This window comes from Schistocerca gregaria, chromosome 5, assembly GCF_023897955.1.
Source record: "Schistocerca gregaria isolate iqSchGreg1 chromosome 5, iqSchGreg1.2, whole genome shotgun sequence".
NCBI classification, from domain to species: Eukaryota; Metazoa; Arthropoda; class Insecta; order Orthoptera; family Acrididae; genus Schistocerca; species Schistocerca gregaria.
This window is the reverse complement of record NC_064924.1, coordinates 450,407,495-450,431,004: the sequence shown is the minus strand read 5'-3', so window position 1 is coordinate 450,431,004 and position 23,510 is coordinate 450,407,495. Positions and strand designations below refer to the sequence as shown.

Sequence of the window (23,510 nt, the reverse complement as noted above, 5' to 3'; positions counted from 1 at the left end):
ACAGTAAAAAGTTTTAACACAATGTCCTACAGTAAAGAACTACTACTTCTAAGTCATGTATTTTAAATGATGATTAAGTGGATGACTTCTTCCTTACTGTCTGTGCCCGTCCTGTCCGCCTCACCCCCACCCTCACCTACCTTGGCCTTACCATTGACCATCACCTCACCTGGATCCCTCAACTCCGCTACATCCAGTTCAAAGCCCACAATCGCCTCCGACTCCTCAAACACCTCTCTGGCCGGACATGGGGGTTGCACCCCTCTACCATCCTCCACACCCACAAATCCTTAATCCGTCCCATCCTCTGTAATGCCAGTCCCGCCTGGATATCTGCCCCCAAATTCTATAAGTCCCTCCAGATCCTTGAGCGTCATGCAGTCCACCTCGCCTTCCATATACGCCTCCCATCCCCCATGCGGATCCTCTATGACCTCATTCCTTTCCCCCATCTGCTCCTGTTCCTCGAACATATCCGCATACTCTACACCTCCTGCCGCCTTGATCCCCCTCATCCCCTGGTTGCTCCTCTCCTCTCCCATCCCTGCCCCCTGCCACGTCTTCACTGTTGTGTCCCTCCTACCCTCCATCTCTACACGCTTCATCTCCTTTCCCAAGGTGGCTTCCATCAACTCCCCATCCTGGATGATGCCATCTCTACCTCCATTTATCCCTCCTGTCAACTCTGATCCTCACCCCTCCCCCTCCTTTCCTCCATTCTTTTCTTGGGCTCCCTCTCCCCTCCCTTCCATCCTCTTTTTTCCCCACCTACCCTCTCTCTGCCCCCTTCTCTTCCCCAAGTTCTTTTGCATATCCCTCCTCTGCCTTTTCCCATTCCCTCTTGCATCTGCTCTGCCCCTCCCCCCCTTACGAGTTCTCTCCCTCCTTTGGTTCCTCCCCTTTCCGTTTTTCCTCTCCTCCCTCCTTGTTTCCCCCCCTCATCTGTCCAGGTCCACTCCCCCCCCCCCCCTGCCCTAGACTATGGTGTGTCCTCTTTGTGCCGACATTTTAGTGCAGTGTTTACAGTGAGTGTTCAATGTTGCCGAATCGTTGCGAACGGCCATCATACTGTTGCTAGGTGTGATTTTATATCTCTTGCGAACAGAAACCAGACTGTCGCCATGTTTTTTAATTGTCTGTCTACTCTGTTACCTGTCTGCATCCTGTGTATTTTTATTCGGTTTGCCAACCCTTTGCTTTATGCTTTAACTTTCACAATTTTCCAACGTTTTACAATTTAAGTCCCCGTTTTTTCGCCTGCTTTTATTGTTTTTTAACTTCTCCTTACATTTTAAAAAGTCTGTAGGCTGCAGAGCAGCGTAATAAGCTGCTGCCAGCATGCCCACTTCGGGGGGAATAGAAATCCAATAAAGGGAAAAAAAAGTAAGTGGATGACACGCACATGTACTAGATGGTCATCGACTCCCACAGCAGACAAAGATAACATGTGATTCTACGTGAGTATGCTTCACTAAAATTATTTGTAAACATTTCCATTGATTTTACTTATTGTGATGACACCATCTCTGTTCCACACACAAGGTCGTAATATTTGGTAATAGGTACAATACTTCCCGAAGAAGACAGTTTTAAATATGTCCAAACCATGGTCAAAGTTTAATAAACCTACATTTTGCAACTACACTCCTGGAAATTGAAATAAGAACACCGTGAATTCATTGTCCCAGGAAGGGGAAACTTTATTGACACATTCCTGGGGTCAGATACATCACATGATCACACTGACAAAACCACAGGCACATACACACAGGCAACAGAGCATGCACAATGTCGGCACTAGTACAGTGTATATCCACCTGTCGCAGCAATCCATGCTGCTATTCTCCCATTGAGACAATCGTAGAGATGCTGGATGTAGTCCTGTGGAACGGCTTGCCATGCCATTTCCACCTGGCGCCTCAGTTGGACCAGCGTTCGTGCTGGACGTGCAGACCGCGTGAGACGACGCTTCATCCAGTCCCAAACATGCTCAATGGGGGACAGATCCGGAGATCTTGCTGGCCAGAGTAGTTGACTTACACCTTCTAGAGCACGTTGGGTGGCACGGGATACATGCGGACGTGCATTGTCCTGTTGGAACAGCAAGTTCCCTTGCCGGTCTAGGAATGGTAGAATGATGGGTTCGATGACGGTTTGGATGTACCGTGCACTATTCAGTGTCCCCTCGACGATCACCAGAGGTGTACGGCCAGTGTAGGAGATCGTTCCCCACACCATGATGCCGGGTGTTGGCCCTGTGTGCCTCGGTCGTATGCAGTCCTCATTGTGGCGCTCACCTGCACGGCGCCAAACACGCATACGACCATCATTGGCACCAAGGCAGAAGCGACTCTCATCGCTGAAGACGACACGTCTCCATTCGTCCCTCCATTCACGCCTGTCGCGACACCACTGGAGGCGGGCTGCACGATGTTGGGGCGTGAGCGGAAGACGGCCTAACGGTGTGCGGGACCGTAGCCCAGCTTCATGGAGACGGTTGCGAATGGTCCTCGCCGATACCCCAGGAGCAACAGTGTCCCTAATTTGCTGGGAAGTGGCGGTGCGGTCCCCTACGGCACTGTGTAGGATCCTACGGTCTTGGCGTGCATCCGTGCGGGCAAGTGCTCTACCAACTGAGCTACCGAAGCACGACTCACGTCCGGTACTCACAGCTTTACTTCTGCCAGTATCCGTCTCCTACCTTGCCCGCGAAAGGCAAAGGTCCCGAGTTCGAGTCTCGGTCGGGCACACAGTTTTAATCTGCCAGGAAGTTTCATATCAGCGCACACTCCGCTGCAGAGTGAAAATCTCATTCCGGAAACATCCCCCAGGCTGTGGCTAAGCCATGTCTCCGCAATATCCTTTCTTTCAGGAGTGCTAGTTCTGCAAGGTTCGCGGAAGAGCTTCTGTAAAGTTTGGAAGGTAGGAGACGGATACTGGCAGAAGTAAAGCTGTGAGTACCGGACGTGAGTCGTGCTTCGGTAGCTCAGTTGGTAGAGCACTTGCCCGCAAAAGGCAAAGGTCCCGAGTTCGAGTCTCGGTCGGGCACACAGTTTTAATCTGCCAGGAAGTTTCATATCAGCGCACACTCCGCTGCAGAGTGAAAATCTCATTCCGGAAACATCCCCCAGGCTGTGGCTAAGCCATGTCTCCGCAATATCCTTTCTTTCAGGAGTACTAGTTCTGCAAGGTTCGCGGAAGAGCTTCTGTAAAGTTTGGAAGGTAGGAGACGGATACTGGCAGAAGTAAAGCTGTGAGTACCGGACGTGAGTCGTGCTTCGGTAGCTCAGTTGGTAGAGCACTTGCCCGCGAAAGGCAAAAGTCCCGAGTTCGAGTCTCGGTCGGGCACACAGTTTTAATCTGCCAGGAAGTTTCATACTCTTATAATGTTGGAACACGTGAGGCAATACTGACCTTACGACTTATCTTAGAAGAAAGATTAAGAAAAGGCAAACCTACGTTTCTAGCATTTGTAGACTTAGAGAAAGCTTTTGACAATGTTGACTGGAATACTCTCTCTCAAATTCTAAAGGTGTCAGGGGTAAAATACAGGGAACGAAAGGCTATTTACAATTTGTACAGAAACCAGATGGCAGTTATAAGAGTCGAGTAGCGCGAAAGGGAAGCAGTGGTTGGGAAGGGAGTGAGACAGGGTTGTAGCCTCTCCCCGATGTTGTTCAATCTGTATATTGAGCAAGCAGCAAAGGAAACAAAAGAAAAGTTGTAGTAGGCATTAAAATCCATGGAGAAGAAGTAAAAACTTTGAGGTTCGCCGATGACATTGTAATTCTGTCAGAGACAGCAAAGGGCTTGGAAGAGCAGTTGAGCGGAATTGACAGTGTCTTGAAAGGAGGATATAAGATGAACATCAACAAAAGCAAAATGAGGATAATGGAATGTAGTCGAATTAAGTTGAGTAATGCCGAAGGAATTAGATTACGAAATGAGACGCTTAAAGTAGTAAAGGAGTTTTGCTATTTGGGGAGCAAAATTACTGATGATGGTCGAAGTAGAGAGGATATAAAATGTAGACAGGCAATGGCAAGGAACGCGTTTCTGAAGAAGAGAAATTTGTTAACATCGAGTATAGATATAAAGTCAGAAAGTCGTTTCTGAAAGTATTTGTATGGAGTGTAGCCATGTATGGAAGTGAAACATGGACGATAAATAGTTTGGACAAGAAGAGAACAGAAGCTTTCGAAATGTGGTGCTACAGAAGAATGCTGAATATTAGATGGGTATATCACATAACTAACGAGGAGGTATTGAATAGAATTGGGGAGAAGAGGTGTTTGTGGCAGAACTTGACTAGAAGAAGGGATCGTAAATTTAGCATTGGAGGGCAGTGTGGAGGGTAAAAATCGTAGAGGGAGACCAATAGATGTATACACTAAGCAGATTCAGAAGGATGTAGGTTGCAGTAAGTACTGGGAGATGAAGAAGCTTGCACAGGATAGAGTAGCATGGAGAGCTGCACAAACCAGTCTCAGGACTGAAGACCACAGCAACAACAACAACAGTTAATGGTTTTCAGTAATAACATGGATAATGGGGCTGTTGTCAATCTGTGTGTTTGAATGTATGTAATAAGCTAAAACTGTGTACCAAATCGGATTCGACCCCAGGTCCCTGTCTTTCACTTCAACTTGATTCGGAAGGGAAAAAAAGAGTATGGAAGGTAAGGGAGGGTCCCGTGACAAGTTAAACCGTTGTATTGCTTCATGAGTCGTGCTCGCGTGGCGTGTTTGATGGTGCCCTGGCCGCATTAATCAGGCATCCGTGATATACTACCCAGCTCACAGTTTTAACAGGTCACGTCGCAGTACGAAAGTTAATATTTTAAAGATGGTAGCGCTTCAGCAACTGTGCACGAAAGAGCTTCAGTGGGTTATAAATAATAGTCAACTACACTCCTGGAAATGGAAAAAAGAACACATTGACACCGGTGTGTCAGACCCACCATACTTGCTCCGGACACTGCGAGAGGGCTGTACAAGCAATGATCACACGCACGGCACAGCGGACACACAGGAACCGCGGTGTTGGCCGTCGAATGGCGCTAGCTGCGCAGCATTTGTGCACCGCCGCCGTCAGTGTCAGCCAGTTTGCCGTGGCATACGGAGCTCCATCGCAGTCTTTAACACTGGTAGCATGCCGCGACAGCGTGGACGTGAACCGTATGTGCAGTTGACGGACTTTGAGCGAGGGCGTATAGTGGGCATGCGGGAGGCCGGGTGGACGTACCGCCGAATTGCTCAACACGTGGGGCGTGAGGTTTCCACAGTACATCGATGTTGTCGCCAGTGGTCGGCGGAAGGTGCACGTGCCCGTCGACCTGGGACCGGACCGCAGCGACGCACGGATGCACGCCAAGACCGTAGGATCCTACACAGTGCCGTAGGGGACCGCACCGCCACTTCCCAGCAAATTAGGGACACTGTTGCTCCTGGGGTATCGGCGAGGACCATTCGCAACCGTCTCCATGAAGCTGGGCTACGGTCCCGCACACCGTTAGGCCGTCTTCCGCTCACGCCCCAACATCGTGCAGCCCGCCTCCAGTGGTGTCGCGACAGGCGTGAATGGAGGGACGAATGGAGACGTGTCGTCTTCAGCGATGAGAGTCGCTTCTGCCTTGGTGCCAATGATGGTCGTATGCGTGTTTGGCGCCGTGCAGGTGAGCGCCACAATCAGGACTGCATACGACCGAGGCACACAGGGCCAACACCCGGCATCATGGTGTGGGGAGCGATCTCCTACACTGGCCGTACACCTCTGGTGATCGTCGAGGGGACACTGAATAGTGCACGGTACATCCAAACCGTCATCGAACCCATCGTTCTACCATTCCTAGACCGGCAAGGGAACTTGCTGTTCCAACAGGACAATGCACGTCCGCATGTATCCCGTGCCACCCATCGTGCTCTAGAAGGTGTAAGTCAACTACCCTGGCCAGCAAGATCTCCGGATCTGTCCCCCATTGAGCATGTTTGGGACTGGATGAAGCGTCGTCTCACGCGGTCTGCACGTCCAGCACGAACGCTGGTGCAACTGAGGCGGCAGGTGGAAATGGCATGGCAAGCCGTTCCACAGGACTACATCCAGCATCTCTACGATCGTCTCCATGGGAGAATAGCAGCCTGCATTGCTGCGAAAGGTGGATATACACTATACTAGTGCCGACATTGTGCATGGGCTGTTGCCTGTGTCTATGTGCCTGTGGTTCTGTCAGTGTGATCATGTGATGTATCTGACCCCAGGAATGTGTCAATAAAGTTTCCCCTTCCTGGGACAATGAATTCACGGTGTTCTTATTTCAATTTCCAGGAGTGTATTATGGCTATTAAGGTAAATACATTGTTTGTTCTCTATAAAAATCTTTCATTTGCTAACTGTGCCTATCAGTAGTTAGTGCCTTCCGTAGTTTGAATCTTTTATTTAGCTGGCAGTAGTGGTGCTCGCTGTATTGCAGTAGTTCGAGTAACGAAGATTTTTTGTGAGGTAAGTGATTTGTGAAAGGTATAGGTTAATGTTAGTCAGGGCCATTCTTTTGTAGGGATTATTGAAAGTCAGATTGCGTTGCGCTAAAAATATTGTGTGTCAGATTAAGCACAGTCATGTATAATTTTTCTAAGGGGACGTTTCACAGAGTGTGGAATAAACTACCGTATGTATGCGTCCCTACGAGCCCTAATTTCTCGTGTCTTATCTTCGTCGTTCTTACGCGCAAGGAGTGTTGGTGGCAACAGAATTTTTCTGTAGTCCGCTTCATATGCCGGTTCTCTAACTTTTCTCAATAGTGTTTGTCAAAAAGAACTTCGCCTTCCTCCCAGGGATTCACATTTGAGTTCCCGAAGCATCTCCGTAACACTTATGCGTGGTTCGAACCTACCGGTAACAAACCTAGAAGGCCACTTCTAAATTGATTCGATATCTTCGTTCAATCCGACCTGGTAATCGTCCCAAACTCTCGAGCAGTACTCAAGAATGGATCGTGCTGAAGTCGGCCATTCGCTTCCCAGTTTTCACATGCTCATTCCGCCTCATACCGCGTTGCCGCATTACGCTCAGATATTTAAATGACTTGACTATATCAAGCAGAACACTAGTAATACTGCATCCGAGCATTACACTTTTATTCCTCCTACTCATCCGCATTGACTTACATCTTCCCAAATTTAGAGCTAGCTGCCTTTCATCACACAAGCTACAAATTTTGTCTAAGTCGTCTTATGTCTTCATACGGTCACTCAACTTCGACACCGTACCATACACCACGGCATCATCAGCAAACAACGAAAGATTGCTGCCCACCCTGTCAGCCAAATCATTTATGAATGTAGAGAAAACATCGATCATATGACGCTTCACTGGCCACCGCTGACAATGCTCTCGTCGAGGACGGCATACTGGGTTCTATTATTTAAGAAGTCTTCGAGCCACTCAAAGATCCGTCAACTGCACATACGGTTCACGTCCACGCTGTCGCGGCATGCTACCAGTGTTAAAGACTGCGATGGAGCTCAGTATGCCACGGCAAACTGGCTGTCACTGACGGCGGCGGTGCACAAATGCTGCGCAGCTAGCGCCATTCGACGGCCAACACCTCGGTTCCTGGTGTGTCCGCTGTGCCGTGCGTGTGATCATTGCTTGTACAGCCCTCTCGCAGGGTCCGGAGCAAGTATGGTGGGTCTGACACACCGGTGTCAATGTGTTCTTTTTTCCATTTCCAGGAGTGTATATATAGCAGTTCATGACACCAATGCTTACAAATTTCAAAACTCCGCCATCTCTCTCCCACGTCCACCACTGCTGGCGGCTCACCTCCAATTGCGTAACGCTACACGCTGTTAGCATCCAGCTGCCGCTGCCCAACACTACAATGGCAGACAACAATGCAAACCAGCCACAGACTGCACACGGCACAGCCAGTGATTTTTCATACAGAGCGCTACGTGGCGTTACCAATAAGAAAACGTAAACAGCCTACTTACATCTGTTTGCGAGTGGAACAGGAAAGGAAATGAGATGTACAGAGTTCCCTCCGCCACGCACCAGACGGTGGCTTGACGAGTATCTATGTAGATGTAGATATAGAGATGATGAACTATCTATATGGTATAAATAATTTCCCGCATCTCGTGGTCGTGTGGTAGCGTTCTCGCTTCCCACGCCCGGGTTCCCGGGTTCGATTCCCGGCGGGGTCAGGGATTTTCTATGCCTCGTGATTGCTGGGTGTTGTGTGATGTCCTTAGGTTAGTTAGGTATAAGTAGTTCTAAGCTCTAGGGGACTGATGACCTCAGATGTTAAGTCCCATAGTGCTCAGAGCCATTTGAACCATTTTTTATAAATAATTAAGTTTGTATAGAACCCTCAGAATGCGAATCATGTTCACACTTGTCCGGTTGGGCCGAGCGGTTCTAGGCGCTTCGGTCCGAATTGGTGCTGCTGCTACGGTCGCAGGTTCGAATCCTGCCTCGGACATGGATGTGTGTGATGTCCTTAAGCAAGGTTTAAGTAGTTCTAAGTCTAGGGGGCTGATGACCTGAGATGTTAAGTCCTTTAGTGCCTAGAGCCATTTCAACCATTTTTAAAAATCGTTCAAAGTGCTCTGAGCATTATGGGACTTAACTTATGAGGTCATCAGTCCCCTAGAACTTAGAATTACTTAAACCTAACTAACCTAAGGACATCACACACATCCATTGCCGAGGCAGGATTCGAACCTGCGACCGTAGCGGTCGCGCGGTTCCAGACTGAAGCGCCTAGAACCGCAATTGTTTGACGGCTGAAGCGTTATCGATCCACGCTGACACCGTCTGCAGGAGCGAGCACGAGGAGTTAATAGCGGGTTTGGAGTTACAAGTTGAGACCGGCTGAGTTAGAAATTGGTGTCAGAGTTGTGGGAAATAAAAGTTATAAGTTAAGATAGGAAGTGTTTAAGCATTTATATCGTGTACTGTATTATTTTGTTTATAAAGGTTAGTTAGAAGCTGTGAATTTGAGACCGTATGTGACTTCAGTGATTTGTGCAAATATCCGTTGTTATCGTGGATAGGGGTGCGTGTAATAGTTCATAGGTGACATTGCTATGTTGATAATCAGATTCCTACCAAACCAGCGTGAACAAACTGTGGCTTCTTTGAAATAAGTTATTTATCAACAATATCAGTGTGATTGAGAACCGGCCGTGGTGGCCGCGTGGTTCTAGGCGCTTCAGTCTGGAACCGCGCAACCGCTACGGTTACAGATTCGAATCCTGCCTTGGGTATGGATGTGTGTGACGTCCTTAGGTTAGTTAGGTTTAAGTAGCTCTAAGTTCTAGGGGACTGGTGACCTCAGATGGTAAGTCCCATACTGCTCAGAGCCATCTGAACCATTTTTTTGTGATTGAGAAGAACATTGTTTGTCATTTCCTATTCCCTGGAAATCAATAAATTAAGTCAATGGATGCCGTCTTTTATTTCAGAGGATACTTGTCATAATTATTAATCATTTCTGGTACTTAATTACAGGCTCCTCATGGGCAGTAGCCATGCGGTTTCATCATTTGCCGGGCGTGATCTGTTTGTAAGTTGTCCCCTTGCAGCTCCATGTAACGTAACAGCGTCGCATCCTTTGGCCGCATGATTAATGACTTACAACTTCAGTCAGTCACGTAATAAAATATTCGTAACAGTGTGTAGAGACATGAAGCGTAGCCGTCACACGGCCCCAGTTATGGGTAAACCCAATGGCAGACTAAGATTCAGGCACCGGCAGTCGTGACCGCAGTCCACCAACCGAAACCAGGCCGTGGTTCATCGGTAAATCCCCTACCAACTCAGCAGCGTCAGCAGACACAGCTTCTGCAGCCGGCGCTTACGCGTGCCGAGAAGAGGAACGTCACGCGGTCTCTCGCCGTGTTATCGACGACCTACTAGTTACATCATGCCAGGACACTGACACCGTTCCAGACGTTTTGATGCGGCCTCGATATATGTGCCTTGCACAACTACCAGCGCCTGTAAATGAGATTTAAATGACCAGGACCAGCCAGTTAGAAGTCATCACAGCCGAGCCGTCCAATGACGCACAGTCGTCGCCGCATCTATTACACTGCCTCAGCTGGGCCGCGAACCATCGACCACAGCCTGAGAGTCCACCGCTAAAACACAGTCGACGCCTCGCTGCAGAGCCGCTACCAACCTCCATCCAAGGGCACGTCCACACCGACGTTCTGGGTACTGAGGATCGCCTTTCGTCGGTGGAGTCAGTCTGTCTCAGATATGCTGGGCATATCTGTTCTTGTCCGTCAACAAATAGTTCTATCAAGTGATAGGCTTCTTTCTTAGCCCGCTCCATCGCCAGAACCATTCCGCGCTCCTACCCTGCAGTAACACACGCCCCCGTTACAACTGGTAGGTTAGCCTACTGGAAGACTGCAGTTTCTCCACAAAACAGACTGCATATGAATCATATGTGCAGCCCATACTGGAATAGTGCTCTAATGTTCGACATCAATGATACTGTTGTGGCTTGACCCCTTTTTTTGTTTAAATCTCATTTTGTTCGTTTTAGTTCGTTGCATCTGCTCAGAGCGGGCGTCGCAAGACACCCGTTTCAGTTCGTCGTTGATCCATTAACTCAGCTACTAGCCCTCTGACCGAACACGCTGAGCTACCGTGCTGGCTACCCCCTTGTTTGTCTTTGATGCAGCTGTCTACGCCACTGTATCCTGTGCAAGCCTCGTCATCTCTAAGTAACTACTGCAACTTACATTCATTTGAACCTGCTTACTGTAATCATTCTCTGGTCTTCCTCTTTAATTTTTATCCTCCCACAATTCAGTCCGATATCCAACTAACAATACCTTGACGTGCCAGAGTGTGTTCCATCAACCGATCCCTTCCTTTAGTCACGTTGTCCTATGATTTTCTTTTCTCCCGATTGCGATTGAGTGCATCTTCATTAGTTACACGATCTACGCCTCTAATTTTCGGAATTCTTCTATAGCACCACACTTCAAAAACTTCTGTACTCTCTTTGTCTAAACTGCTAATCATCTAAGTTGCTCTTTTGTTCAAGATAACTAGCTTCATAAAAGTCTTCCTAACACCTAAATTCAAGTTCAGTGTTAATAAATTCATCTTTTTCACAAATGGTTTCCTTGCTGTAGCTAGTCTTCATTGTATATCCTGTCTACTTCGCCCATCATCAGTTATTTCCCTGCCCAAAAAGGAAAACTTATCTATCACTTTCAACTGGTATAATTCCCTCAGTGCCGGCCGGTGTCGCCAAGTGGATCTAGGCGCTTCAGTCTGGAACCGCGCGACCGCTACGGTCGCTGGTTCGAATCCTCCCTCGGGCATGGATGTCCTTAGGTTAGTTAGGTTTATGTAGTTCTAACTTCTAGGGTACTGATGACCGCAGATGTTAAGTCCCATAGTGCTCAGTACCATTTGAACCATTCCCTCAGCATCGCCTAATTTAATTAGACTACATTCCATTACTCTTCAGTCACTTTTGTTGGTAGCCGCCGGTTCTGGGCGCTACAGTCTGGAACCGAGCGACCGCTACGATCGTAGGTTCGCATCCTGCCTCGGGCATGGATGTGTGTGATGTCCTTAGGCTAGTTAGGTTTAAGTAGTTCCAAGTTCTAGGCGACTGATGACCTCAGAAGTTAAGTCGCATAGTGCTCAGAGCCATTTGAACCACTTTTGTTGGTGTTCAGCGTGTAGCCTCTTTTCAAGACACTATCCATTCCGTTCTACTGCTGCTCGAAAACCTCTTCTGTCTCCGACACAATTATAATATCGTCGTAAGACATCAATGGTTTTACACCTTCTCCATGGACTTTTATTTCTTATACAAACTTTCCTGCTTGCTCACTGTACAGAGTGAATAACATCGGAGATAAGCTGCAACCCTCTCTCACTCTCTTCTCAGCTACTGATTCCAGCATGTCCTTCGTCTCTCATAACTGCATTCTATCTGTACAAGCTCTATATAAACTTTAGTTCCTTGTATTTTATCCCTGCTGCTTCAAAAATTTCGAAGAGTGTATTTCAGTCAACACTGTCAAAAGCTTTCTTTAAGTCTACAAACACTGTAAACGTAAGTTTTCTTTCGTTAACATGTCTCCTGAGATGAGTTGTAGAGTCAATATTGCCTCGGAACCCAAACGGATCTTCATCGAGGTTGGATTCTACCCCTTTTTTCCATTCTTCTTAAAATGATTCGAATCATGTCTGGAAACCAGGACTTGTCAAAGAGATAGCTCAGCAATATTTACAGCTGTCAGCACGCGCTTTCTTTGGAATGGGAACTATTCCTGGAGTCTGAGTGTGCTTCGCCCGTCTCATATATCTAGCACATCAAGTGAAATAGTTTATCAGGGCAAGGTAACAGGGGACATACAGCGCATACACATTGTGGCGGTATAAATTTTTCACAGATTTGTTTGTATGTATCATAAATAGTAAAATATTTTAACTGGCAGACACTCAAAGAAAGACGCCGTTACTCTGATGATAACCTGCTCAAAAAGCTCGGGAAACGATATTTCAGGGCAGAATATGCTAATATCCTTCAACTATCTTCGTATTTATCCCTCAGAAATCATGCAGACATGGTAGGCAAACAACAGTTCGCAGATAGGTGTACAAGCAGTCATTCTTCCTACGTTACCTGATAAAGTGTCATAAAATCTGACCACTATCACACACTTCATAGTGATTTGGAGCTTAGATGTATATGTATATCTTAGTAAATTAGTAAGCTGAGGTATTTAGTATTGCTACAACAATCTAATGTAACTATCTGAATCTTGTTCCGAAACAGGACCTACACCAACCGAGTGGTAAATCACATATCCCCCCAAAAAATCTTAGTTTATCTCATAGGATGTTGTAATTGAGACAGTCAAACGCCTTCGAGAAGTCAAAGTAGTTCTCCGTTAATATTTTATCACTTAAATATTTCATTATATCCTCATTTAAAGTATATTGCGAGCGCAGTCGTTCCTCGACACGAAGCTAACGGGAGTGCTTACCATTAATTAGTGACAATTGTTTCTAATATGCCGGGCAGCTCTTGCGGAATGTAATGATGGTATCTGATGGTCTATTTGCTCTAGAACGATGTCAGAACCTCCGGAGCGACTCGAATCATCTATAGCAAATAGAACAATGCCTGTTTCTTCTGAGTAACTGACAGCAGTCTCGATTACTTAGAAAAATAGGCATTGTTCTATTGAAGACATCAGTTCTGCATTAACTGTACGGGATAGCCTTGTCAGCTCCTGAGCGTAAATACAATCCGTGAAAACATCACGTCGATTGACACGTCGTTTCGGAAACATTCGCAGTGATAGTTGAGGCGATTCATCTTGTACCTCCAGGTTTCATTTCGGTTTTGTTACGTAATTGAGAAGTTCTGAAAGATAAAGAGACACTATGACCGTGATCTGCGGAATAAATAAGCAACTGACTTTAAAATGAGATACTCCGGTACGCGAGGTGTATAGACAGTCCGGATGTTCTAGACTCAAACATCCTCTTTGACTAATCCAGTGAGTCAGGAGAATCCAGTGAGTCAGGAGGATAAATGAGAGGTCGCGTGTCGTGAGCGGTGCCCTATTTTTCTCTACCTGTCAGTCACGAGCAAGGCGAACACGGGCCATGTTACGCAAAGACTGGAGCCATCAGTCGAGTTATGATGCTTCCTGGACGCATTATGACCTTAACTACGTCATACACTGCCGGAAATTCAGAGTGAACCTTCATATTTTTTAGGATTAATTTCATGATGAGGCAGGATTTGACTGGTAAGCAAATGACTCATCTCTGTCAGCAATGAATTAAAATTGTCAGAAATATTTCCAAAGAAACTACAAGAATGGGAAGGTGCACCTCGAAAAACACCAAGGTAAGTTTTACACTATTTCTTCTTAACAGATGTGAATTAAGCCTAGTTTAATGGGCCCCCGCATATTTAAAGTAAGCTGTAAATAACTCTATTACGTCAGTTCGGGTAAAAACTGTGCAAGTAAACTTCTTCAATTATACTTGATGAATGGAATAATTGAATTTCTATGTCAACTTCTGCCATCTTTTTTGTATTTTTACACCCTTTCTCATATTTTTTATTAATTGTCATTCTCCATGTGCAGCAGATTTGTCGTGTAATGACTCACTTTAGAGTCATGGACTTCTCTATCAAATTGCAGACGAGGTGGCAGTGAGGCAGATTGACGACTAACTGGGAATACTCGACAGCACGTCCGTTGCAACCAAGGAAAACCTGGAAAAACCTAGGTCAGAACCGATGGATTGGGACTATTTTTATTTTATTTCTGGAACAAAATGACACGGACTAATTATTTGAAGCCCAGTGTATACGAAAATATAATTCAATGCGTACAAAGAATAAAATGATGGTTTTCTCGACACGTGTTGTGTACCTATGTCATGAGAGGGCAGGAGGAATCCGCTTGATTTTTGAAACACTTTAAACAGTGTGTTATAGATTTTTTAAACAAATATTTACATAATATAATGGTTTACCAGAACATGTGTGATATTTTTCCTGGCGCTGTGTGTTGATACTTCTTTCACTTTCTTTAAGTTTTGGTTGTACGAGGTGTGATCAAAAATGCCGTGAATTGCTTTTTAGCAGCAACTGCTGACGCCACAACCATTTGATATAATTTGTCCGATAGCTTGATCCGTTGAAACAAGCAGTGTCTAATTGGAACACGTTCTGAGTTGTCAGTCAGCGTCCAGAGACGCTAGAGTGAGTTCATGTTTACCGTGTCTGTCGTGCGTTTGAATACCGAACATCGCGTGAACATCAAGTTCCGTTTCAAGTTGCAGAAAAGTGCTAAAGAAACGCATGAAATGCTGAATTTTTTGTATGGCGATGGTCCTACAGCTCTGAGGACTATTTATAAGTGGCATGAGCGATTTAAAAGCGAAAATGAGTTAGTAGAAGACGAGCAACTTTGGGGAGGACATTAACCGTGAAAATAAGAAGACAAAGCGCAAAAAGTGGCAACAATAGTTCCTTCAAACGGACGAATAAACTATTCGAGAGTTTACCGAACAACTTAACGCCTACGGGTCCGTCCAGAGCATTTCAACCAATGATTTGCAAGTGAGACGAATGAGTGCAAAATTTGTTCCTAGATTTTTGAGTGATGCACAAAAGGAAAATCGTGCACAAGTTCGCACGAAGTTGAAGGATCTTCTTCATTTAGAATCGGACTTCATGTCCAAAATTGTAACTGGAGAAGAAACTAGGATCTATGAGTATCACCCTGAGACGAAAATTCAGAGTTCCCAATGGAAAACCAACGAATCTCCGTGCCCTAAAAAGGCACATAAGCCAAGTCGAATATCAGTCTCATTTTTTTTCTATATTGATGGCATAGTACGATCAGAAATCTTTCCAAGGCGAACAACTGCAAAAGCCAATTGTTTTCAAGGTCGCACTGTAACATTTTCGGAACGATGTGCGAAGAAAGAAAACAGAAAGGTAGTCCTATGTACTATACCTACATTTTGCGCTCCCAAATTTCCTTCCTCTCTAATCGTCGTTATGGATGAGTGAGTGCGTGTGTATGTTGAATTTTTCATGTATATCGTAGCAAACACAGCATCTGGCTGTCTGCTGTGGTAGCAACAGTCTAGCCAGTGTAGCTTTCTCAGACGAGGGAAAGAGATATGTATCCTTTCGGTATCCATTCTACAATAGTTACGTTGTTGGCGGAAATAACACCTCTGGCCTCTTCCGGCTGCGTGGGGAAGTTCGGCACTCAGAACGGGACCTATGGTGAGTGAAGATGGTACTATGAAGAGCGACTTGGCGATGGTGAGTGTGTTAATGTGTGATGGTGTGTAACTGTTGTAACTGATGTACACGTTTGATTTGCTAGTTCATTTTGAAGTTCAGTAGTCGAGTTCTTATCTTTTTCAGAGTGTACTCACGAGTGTATTTTTCTGTATGTAGCAAGTTTTTTCGGTCCTCGTTTTGTGTTAGCAGACCAAATGGTGTAGGTAGTTCGTTACTCCAGCACAGGGTTAAAATTCAATTGCCTGAATTCTCCTTTAAGTAGAATATATGTGTGAACTTTTCTCGTGTGTACTTCTACTTTTCATTTCGTTTCAATTTTAAGATTGTGTAGCTTTTTTCATACCACGTGGTGGTAATTTCACTCTGTGTAATATCAGTACCATCTTCAATAAGTTTTATTCTTAATTTCGCGTGATATTTTATTGCTATTTGTGTCTACACGGTTTACATCTGTGTTCTTGACGTTTTCACGAGCCTTAGCAATTTTGCTTTGTTAATGCTTATTCACAGCATTCACGGGTGTTTTTACCCAGCGTCCCTTAGTTTCATATACAAGGTGATGCAGAAAAGTTACTTTGTCTGAAAGTCTTCTATAGTACTCTTATTCACAATAGCCTTTGGCTTATTGTGTCGGGTAAACTTCTTTTTATCTCTATTCTTGTGCGTGAATTGTGTATGTTTGTGTGAAGTTTTCCCAAACATGCCGAAGATTTCATTTATCACCGTAATGTACCACAGCACTCAATATCAGAATATAAGTGGGTTAATTAATTACATAACAGGCAACGACAGATCATAGTTTAGAATTATTTTGTGAATTTTTAATATGATGTTTTATTTTAATAAACTACACTCCTGGAAATGGAAAAAAGAACACATTGACACCGGTGTGTCAGACCCACCATACTTGCTCCGGACACTGCGAGAGGGCTGTACAAGTAATGATCACACGCACGGCACAGCGGACACACCAGGAACCGCGGTGTTGGCCGTCGAATGGCGCTAGCTGCGCAGCATTTGTGCACCGCCGCCGTCAGTGACAGCCAGTTTGCCGTGGCATACTGAGCTCCATCGCAGTCTTTAACACTGGTAGCATGCCGCGACAGCGTGGACGTGAACCGTATGTGCAGTTTAAGGACTTTGAGCGAGGGCGTATAGTGGGCATGTGGGAGGCCGGGTGGACGTACCGCCGAATTGCTCAACACGTGGGGCGTGAGATTTCCACAGTACATCGATGTTGTCGCCAGTGGTCGGCGGAGGTGCACGTGCCCGTCGACCTGGGACCGGACCGCAGCGACGCAAGGATGCACGCCAAGACCGTAGGATCCTACGCAGTGCCGTAGGGGACCGCACCGCCACTTCCCAGCAAATTAGGGACACTGTTGCTCACGGGGTATCGGCGAGGACCATTCGCAACCGTCTCCATGAAGCTGGGCTACGGTCCCGGACCGTTAGGCCGTCTTCCGCTCACGCCCCAACATCGTGCAGCCCGCCTCCAGTGGTGTCGCGACAGGCGTGAATGGAGGGACGAATGGAGACGTGTCGTCTTCAGCGATGAGAGTCGCTTCTGCCTTGGTGCCAATGATGGTCGTATGCGTGTTTGGCGCCGTGCAGGTGAGCGCCACAATCAGGACTGCATACGACCGAGGCACACAGGGCCAACACCCGGCATCATGGTGTGGGGAGCGATCTCCTACACTGGCCGTACACCTCTGGTGATCGTCGAGGGGACACTGAATAGTGCACGGTACATCCAAACCGTCATCGAACCCATCGTTCTACCATTCCTAGACCGGCAAGGGAACTTGCTGTTCCAACAGGACAATGCACGTCCGCATGTATCCCGTGCCACCCATCGTGCTCTAGAAGGTGTAAGTCAACTACCCTGGCCAGCAAGATCTCCGGATCTGTCCCCCATTGAGCATGTTTGGGACTGGATGAAGCGTCGTCTCACGCGGTCTGCACGTCCAGCACGAACGCTGGTCCAACTGAGGCGCCAGGTGGAAATGGCATGGCAAGCCGTTCCACAGGACTACATCCAGGATCTCTACGATCGTCTCCATGGGAGAATAGCAGCCTGCATTGCTGCGAAAGGTGGATATACACTGTACTAGTGCCGACATTGTGCATGCTCTGTTGCCTGTGTCTATGTGCCTGTGGTTCTGTCAGTGTGATCATGTGATGTATCTGACCCCAGGAATGTGTCAATAAAGTTTCCCCTTCCTGGGACAATGAATTCATGATGTTCTTATTTCCATTTCCAGGAGTGTATATTGAACTGTGATGACAGTTTCTCAGTCAAACCCCTCCCCTTTTGTGAGATTATTTTAAATAGATCGCACCAGGCGATTCCGAAGCTCAAAAGGCAGGCCTTATATTTGTAAACTTTTGTCTGATTATGTGCTTCGTTTTGTCGAGGCTTAAGCTCTTGCTTGCTCTGAATTTTGATGTAACGTAGGTACTGAAGTTATTCCCATATTCTCATTCCATATATTCACTTGGAGCTTTTTATTAATATTGACACGTTAGTTATGCTTAGCTATTCAGTGATTAATTCAGTTCATATATTAAATTTTCCCTATTTTAATTAAATTGGATGACGACCCAGCAAAATTTTGTGACACACGGAACTTACAGTAGACTGCAGGGTTTCAAATTGAGTAACTACCCCACAATTTCTGTTTACAGATAACCATTCAGCTCATTAATAATCACTTACAATATTGTATTGCAAACATGTCTCATAACATACAACGCTGTAGACGATATTTATATTCTCTACAATGGGTGTGTATATATGAATGCTATCGCCTCCATTACGCTTCATCAGAACAGTGAGAAATTTGGAACAGAAAGAGCCATCAGTCAAGGAGATTTCCTATCACCACAACTGTTCTCAGCAATCATAGAGGAATTTTCACATCCTTAAACAGGGAAAATATGGATAGAATACAGGCTGCATGGAGCATAAATACACCACCGCTGTGTTGTGCTGTTTGCATCTAGCGCAGACAGAAATCAACAACGAATGGTGAAATTAAATAAAAAAAAGTCTGAGAAACAATTATAAGACTAAATAAATATGTGGTTAACGTATCAAACTGGAAGAAATACAGAATAACAATGAAACTACAGACTTAGGTATTGTACGTATTTCTCTAGATGCCGACTGAATGACAGGGGAATTAAATAAATAAAAAAATACAAAAGGTCAGAAATGCTCTTGTTAAACTAAACTATGATTTGCAAAGCTAATATGATGTGTCTGAAGAGTAAAATAGTGCTATTACCAGTTTAGTATCGAGAGAGTGACATACGCATTTATAATGCACAAATCATATGCAAACTGAAAACCGCCCGAAAATCATACAAATCTACATCTACATCCATATTCTGAAAACTACTTTGAAGTGAATAGCAGACGGTAGTCGTTACGTTCCACCCACTGTTCCAAGTAGCCCCAGACATGCTTCGTGAGATTAAGATGGGACGATTCATCGTTCCTTTCGAGATGCTACAGCATTGCTCGTTAAACCAGGAACATTTGCGTGTAGCCCTGTGAACACGTCTATTAACATCTTGGAATACGGTAGTGTCAACATCATACGCATTAAGAAAAAGGGGAAACGGCAACACTTGGTCACCCATAACGGTGAAATAAACTTCGTGGTTCACATTCACAGTAACATTAATGAGTGGACCCAGAGTCATAGCACGAAAAACAACACCAAAATTTCAGAAATGCACCTCCATCCCTAATTATGTCCTTGCATAATTTGAAAAGAGGCAAAATCGCAACTCTTCAGTCGATACTACCCCCTCTAATACCGTCCAAACAACATTTTCTGTGTTGTTTGACCGATTGAATGCGTGCAGCTATGTGAGACGCTGCTTGCGATGACGTTTTGGAAGGCATTCGACTCCAACTTCAATTCTCTGCACACACTTTTAATCTACCAGGAAGTTTCAGATACAACGATAATGGATAGTAGTTTTGTGGGTCACTTCTGCTACCTCCCTGTGGATTGGTATAGCCTGTGTTTTCTTTTGGTTGGTTCTTGTTAGAGGGATATTATGATTCAAAGGGTCCCTGGAGCTTTGTTCAGTTTATGTGATACCAGTTGTTTTTGAACGCCGCTGACAGTACAGTGGTGGAACTCAGTACAAAGGCATAATTCTTACGAATGTAATAGTTCATTTTCTGTAGCATACTATACTGAATTTATTATGATAGTGGTAGATATATAGAAGACGTAAACAACCATGACAGAATTACGTAGTTTCTTTCATAACAAGAGTAACAAAATAAGGCTATTGAGTCTCCTGGGGGGAAACTGGTTTGAAAGCGCTCACTGTCCTGTTGTGTTACTGCATTTTAGAACTTTGTCCAGCCCTCGTTCTTTCTAATCGCCTCAAAAATTCTCTTTAGTATTAATTTTGTTAGGGGTTGTATTTCTTGCAGTGAAATTGTCCCCCACACTGCTCCATCGTTTGCAGCTCACATGTGGCCTCAAATTTCCTTCCACTGCGATGAACACACCTTGCAAGTATTCCCCAACGGTTTTTCACACGGTTTACATCCAGCCTACATTCAGGCCAGGGCAAAACATAGACATATTTATCTTCAAACCACATTTTTGTTGTAACACAAACATGCACAAATGCATTATTTCGTTGAAATATTAGACTTTCGTCCCGTGGGTCCTCATAAATTATGATCCCTCTAGCGTCTCAGGGTACATGTTATAGTTGATTGTAGTACTCAGCCAGCAATGCGTGATTTACCTTTAGGGCAAAAGGCTGCCCAAATCATAACATTTTCGCCAACAAAATTTCTGCTTGTTTTACCTGCTGTTCTGTTCTTCGATCATGCCAATAATATTGAAATCCATCCGGCCCATCTTCTCGTCACTGAATATCACTTCATTCTACTCTGACGTGTATGACACATTTTTTTCAGCAAACGTCAATGTAGGCTGTTCAGTCTGGGTGATAGTGCAGGTTTCTGCAGTCGTTTCTTGAATGCAAGATGTTTGTCATTTGACAAAAGTTTTCGTACATGTCTGACAATTACCGACAGCTGTAAATTAGCAACAAGTTGAGAACGACAACGGTTTGTAGGACTTGCTTTGTGCAAAAGGAACCGTTCTGATGTCTCAAATAATATTCTGCTTAGCCCACATCTTATGTTCTGTCGTCCGCCCCTGGTAGCTGAGTTGTCAGCGCGACGGAATGTTATACCTAACGACCTGGGTTCGATTCTGGGCGGGGTCGGAGATTTTCTCCGCTCAGGGACTGGGTGTTGTGTTGTTCTTATCATTATTATTTCATCCTCATCGACACCCAAGTCGCCGCAGTGGCGTCAACTCGAAAGACTTGCACCAGGCGAACGGTCTACCCGACGGGACGCCATAAGTACACGGCATTTATTTACGTTCTGCCTACCTCGTGCGCTCAGTATTAGTAAATTATCAATCACTGTATTTGAAAGGTTCAAAATTTTGGTGGTTTGACAATTGTACAGCCTCGTTTCCTTGTGAGCACCAACTTTTGCTTTTTCATCCCATGATAACTGTTTTCTGCGTGGCATTGTCACAATTGTCGTTTATGTACAGAACACGCATTGCCAGTAATTTTGTGTTTCCTATCTGCAGTAAAGGCACTTACTCGCACACAAACACCGCAGAGAGCCGACTGCCTTTGTTCCGATTGTTTCAAATGGTTCAAATGGCTCTGAGCATTATGGGACATGTGAGGCCATCAGCCCCTAGAACTTAGAACTACTTACACCTAACTAACCTAAAGACATCACACACATCCATACTCTAGGCAGGATTCGAACCTGCGACCGTAGCAGTTGCGGACTGAAGTGCCTAGAACCGCTCGGCCACTGCGGCCGGTCTTTGTACTGAATCGTTGATATTATATACGGTATTACTGACATCAAGTGCAACACCATTTGACAGTATTTGTCAGTATACGGGACATCATACAATTGCATATACACTGCGCACAATTATTCCAGCCGATAATGTTAATTTTCCTACAAATATCCTTGCCTTTATAATGATTTCCATTACGGTACCTTTGCCACTCACCTTTGTAGAGGTGCGAGAATTAAACTGTGGCAAAAATTCCTGTCTTTTCGTTAGTAAACCAACATTTGAAAATGAAGTTCAGCATTTCTGCTTTTGATTTGCTGTCATCAGTTTCAGTTTCTGTGTCATCCATGAATGTCTACAGACTAACTTCGCCTATTGCTTCAAAATACGTTACATATGTATTTAGTGCAGTACTAACTACATATGTAACGTACATGGTTGAGTCAAAGCATTCTGAGCCATGCCAGGCGAGAGACTGAACGCCTTCTGGTAGCGTTGCGGGCCCTTGATCATATAAGGAACGTATATTAACGGAACAAAGACGAATGGGGAATCATTCTATTGAGCACATTGAGAACGAAAGGGGAAATATTTTGATATAATTGACTTTGACAATGGGCAAATTACCTTATGGCGCTTGGGAAAGAGAATATTGAAAACGGCGAAACAGGTCGGATGTTCTCGTGCTATTGTCTACAGGGTGATACAAAAAGGTACGGCCAAACTTTCCGGAAACATTCCTCACACACAAATAAAGAAAAGATGTTATGTGGACATGTGTCCGGAAACGCTTAATTTCCATGTTAGAGCTCATTTTAGTTTCGTCAGTATGTGCTGTACTTCCTCGACTCACCGTCAGTTGGCCCAATTGAAGGAAGGTAATGTTGACTTCAGTGCTTGTGTTGACATGCGACTCATTGAGCTACAGTACCAGCATCAAGCACATCAGTACGTAGCATCAACAGGTTAGTGTTCATCACGAACGTGGTTTTGCAGTCAGTGCAATGTTTACAAATGCGGAGTTGGCCGATGCCCATTTGATGTATGGATTAGCACGGGGCAATAGCCGTGGCGCGGTACGTTTGTATCGAGACAGATTTCCAGAACGAAGGTGTCCCGACAGGAAGACATTAGAACAAATTGTTCGGCGTCTTACGGAGCACGAAACATTCCAACCTAAGACTCGCGACTGGGGATGACCTAGAACGACGAGGACACCTGCAATGGATGAGGCAATTCTTCGTGCAGTTGACGATAACCTTGATGTCTGCGTCAGAGAAGTTGCTGCTGTACAAGGTAACGTTGACCACGTCACTGTATGGAGAGTGCTACGGGAGAACCAGTTGTTTCCGTACCATGTACAGCGTGTGCACGCACTATCAGCAGCTGATTGGCCACCACGGGTACACTTCTGCGAATGGTTCATCCAACAATGTGTCAATCCTAATTTCAGTGCAAATGTTCTCTTTACGGATGAGGCTTCATTCCAACATGATCAAATTGTAAATTTTCACAATCAACATGTGTGAGCTGACGAGAATCCGCACGCAATTGTGCAATCACGTCATCGTTTCCTGTGAACGTTTGGACAGGCATTGTTGGTGATGTCTTGATCGGGCCCCATGTTCTTCCACCTACGCTCAGTGGAGCACGATATGATGATTTCATACGGGATACTCTGCCTGTGCTGCTAGAACATTTGCCTTTACAAGTACGACACAACATGTGGTTCATGCACGATGGAGCTCCTGCACATTTCAGTCGAAGTGTTCGTACGCTTCTCAACAACAGATTCG

The 23,510-nt window shown here is 45.3% G+C and overlaps 1 non-coding gene across 1 annotated transcript; it reads left to right on the top strand.

The window, feature by feature from the left end:
• Positions 1-2,974: 2,974 nt before the first annotated feature.
• Trnal-caa (transfer RNA leucine (anticodon CAA)) lies at positions 2,975-3,049 on the top strand. The gene has a single exon. It is a non-coding gene; the product is annotated as a tRNA-Leu (tRNA).
• Positions 3,050-23,510: the final 20,461 nt, after the last annotated feature.